Source organism: Nannospalax galili, unplaced genomic scaffold, assembly GCF_000622305.1.
Source record: "Nannospalax galili isolate Female #2095 unplaced genomic scaffold, S.galili_v1.0 scaffold3308, whole genome shotgun sequence".
Classification (NCBI taxonomy): Eukaryota; Metazoa; Chordata; class Mammalia; order Rodentia; family Spalacidae; genus Nannospalax; species Nannospalax galili.
In genome coordinates, this window is record NW_008357245.1 from 33,317 (window position 1) to 36,576 (window position 3,260).

The 3,260-nt window shown below is 39.8% G+C and overlaps 1 pseudogene; it reads left to right on the plus strand.

The window, feature by feature from the left end:
• The first annotated feature begins 1,952 nt into the window (after positions 1-1,952).
• LOC103751583 lies at positions 1,953-2,883 on the plus strand (annotated as a pseudogene).
• The last annotated feature ends 377 nt before the right edge of the window (positions 2,884-3,260 follow it).

Sequence of the window (3,260 nt, forward strand, 5' to 3'; positions counted from 1 at the left end):
AGAATTCTTCTGCAGTGATGATTTTTATTATCAGACATTCCTTTATAGTTAGTTCTTATGATTTTTTTTTACAGCATTAGTTGTGAAGAATAGCTTTTCTGGGTAGAATAATTTAGTTTCGCAGCAACTTCCATTGAGGAATTGAAGTGCATCCTTCCATATGCTCCTAGCTTTTAGAGTTTGTCTTGCTAAAGAAAATGATAGTATATATTAAATTTTTATTTTTTGCACACTGTAATGGGGTTTTCATATGAGTACAGGTGTCCAGGCTGGACAGAAGACAAAGTAAGATTCCCTAGAGCTGTAGATACAGGTAGCAGCTAGCCACCCCCCCCCAACTTATATACTGGGAACCAACTTAGGTTTTGTGCAAGACAATGCATGTTCTTGATCTCCAAGCCATCTCTCCAGCCCAAACTAGAAAGCCAATATTATGGAGCTGGAGAGATGGCTCAGCAGTTAGGAAACTGGCTGCTCTTGCAAAGGACCTGGATTCAATTCCCATCACTCACATGGTGGCTAACTAACAATCTTCCACAACTCCATTTCCATGGGATCCAATACTCTCTTCTGACCTCTAAGGGCACTGCATGACACGGGTGCATCGATGTTCATGCAGGCAATAGATGCGTACAAATGAAATAATAATAAATAAATATTTTTTTAAAGCCAATGTTTTTCTTAAGGGTTTGTTACTATATGAGTCTAGGAGCTTCATTCAGTTTTCAGTCACTTTTTAAATTCTGTGTACTTAATGATTTGAGTTACCTGGACATGAGGAGGTTCTTTTCTGTTTGGCTTCCTAAAGGACTCATGGGTCTGGATCAGAAGTGGTTTGAGCTCACAGGACTAGGTGAGCTTCTGAGCACAGAAGCAAACCTTCTGTAGAGTTAGAAGGCTCTCATTTAAAGATCCTCTGAAGCTGGAGGAGGTCTCACAAAGTTTGACAGATGTTCCTTACATAGCTAGGGCTAGGGTTACAGCTGTATAGTGCTGTCTGCTCCCTATTGAAACTCAGAGCCTTCCAAGCAGCACCCACCTCGGAAAGTAGCTGCTCTCCAAAAGTTCCTAGCTTATTTCATGGGAAGTCTATAATATGCTGTGTGGTGTTGCCATCACCTCCTCTCAAAACTCTGCTATTGAAACAATAAGACCTTTACACTTGAACAAATTAGGGGATAATTACTGTGAAAGATCAAACACGTAATGCTTTGAGAAGTTGCTCAAGAAAAATATGGACACACAAATTAAAATTCTTCAGCATAGGAGCCCTACATCATTGCACCTTAACTTGATTTCAATTTATACTTGAAGAAATTGATATAGAAAAAATTTAAATTTCTTGCATAAATTCTGTGCAGGTCCAATGGAAATGAAATGATTATTCATCTACTAATGGGTGGAATGATCCTGGTTGTTCTCACATCCAGGTGCTCTTGCTCCTATTGAAAATGAGAAGCTCTTTATGTTCTCTTGGTTTTTACAGTGCCTCATAGGCATGTTTCTTAACAGGAGTCATTTGATCCTAATACTACATGCTGTACTCACATCAGCAGACACCTCTATATTGGAGCCATGACCTTGAATCTAGGAGCATCTTTAGGTGAGGCTTACACTAGGTAAGATTTGAAAATTAATTGTTTTGAAGTCTCATCAACAAGGGCTAGTTGACTTTTCTGTGAATCGTCACCTCATAATTATTGCAAAATGTTATTTAAAGAGGAGGAAATGGTGCTCCAGAATGCTACTTGACCTACTAAGGCAATTGACTTTGCTAATCATTTCATAAGGAGAACATTGGTCCCCTAATAACAGAGTTATAGATTCTTTCCCCAAGGTTGTTTGACTTACTTTAAACAGTGAAATGCTAATGCTCAATTATATTTTTATTCCCTGTAATTCTTTCTACCCTTTGAACACTTCCTCACTGCAGGCAAATCACATTGCAGAGAATGGCAATCATCAATGAGAGCTGACCTGAAGAGTTCATTCTGCTGAGCTTTGCTGACCATCCTTGGGTAGAACTCCCTCTCTTCATTGTTCTTCTGGTAACATACATCCTGGTCTTGGTAGGGAACATCTCTCTCATTCTTGTGTCTACATCTGACCCTCATCTGTACAGCCCCATGCATTTCTTCCTCATCAACCTCTCCTTTCTGGGCATGTGCTACATAAAAACATTGTGCCTCAGACACTGTTTAACCAGGGAGCCTCCACAAAGACCATTAGCTACATGGGGTGTGTAGTTCAGCCTTATGTCTTCCATATAATGAGGGGCACAGATGTCTTCTCCTGACTATCATGTCCTTTGACTGCTATGTGGCCATCTGCAGACCTCTGCACTACACCCTCATCATTAATCAGCAAGTCTGCATTCTGTTAGTGTCTGTTATGTGGCTAACTGGAGCGTCTTTGCTTTTTCAGAGGTCACTCTTACATTACAGCTGCAACTTTGTGGTGTTGATAAACTGGGTGACTTGTGTGAGATTCCAGTTCTGAGAAAGACGGCCTGTGGGGAAAAGGAAGCCAATGAGTTTGCTCTCACTGTGGTGTGCATTTTTATACTAGCTGTTCCTCTGTTCTTAATCCTTGCTTTCTACATTAATATTGGATTTGCCGTTCTTTAAAATAAAATCTTCAGAGGGAAGGAAGAAGGGCTTAGGGACATGTTCCTCTCATCTCATTGTGGTTTCCTTATTTTACAGTCCAGCCATTAGCAGGTACCATCAGTCTTCTTCCTCCATCACAGGGGACCATCCCAAGTTCATGGCTCTCTTCTAAGCAGTGATGATGCTTTCACTGAACCCCTTCATTTATACTCTCAAAAATAAGGATGTAAAGGGGGCCTTAAGGAAGCCGTTGAGTGTTTTTAGTTCAAAGTGAAACTTACTTGATATCAAAGTAAATGAGGCAATAATTGGAGGTTTATATTAGTCTATCTAATAATGCTCACATGGTCCAGTTTCATGGAATTTGCCTTTCTTGCCAAACACGGCTCATTTCTAGTATTTTTCTGTTCAGGTTGGATATGGAGAACATTCAGCTTATATGTTCCAGTTTGGGCAGTGCATTTATAAAGACATGGAAAAACACGGGCTGTTTTTCTTATAGATTCACAGTGAACTAGCAACTGTAATAACTAATAAAAGCAGCAATAATACATTAAAGTGTAAGTCCATTAGGTCTAGGCAATTGCAATATCACTCAATAAAATGGCATCAGTGGGTTTCCTGTTAGTGTCACCTGCAAACACTGCTTAG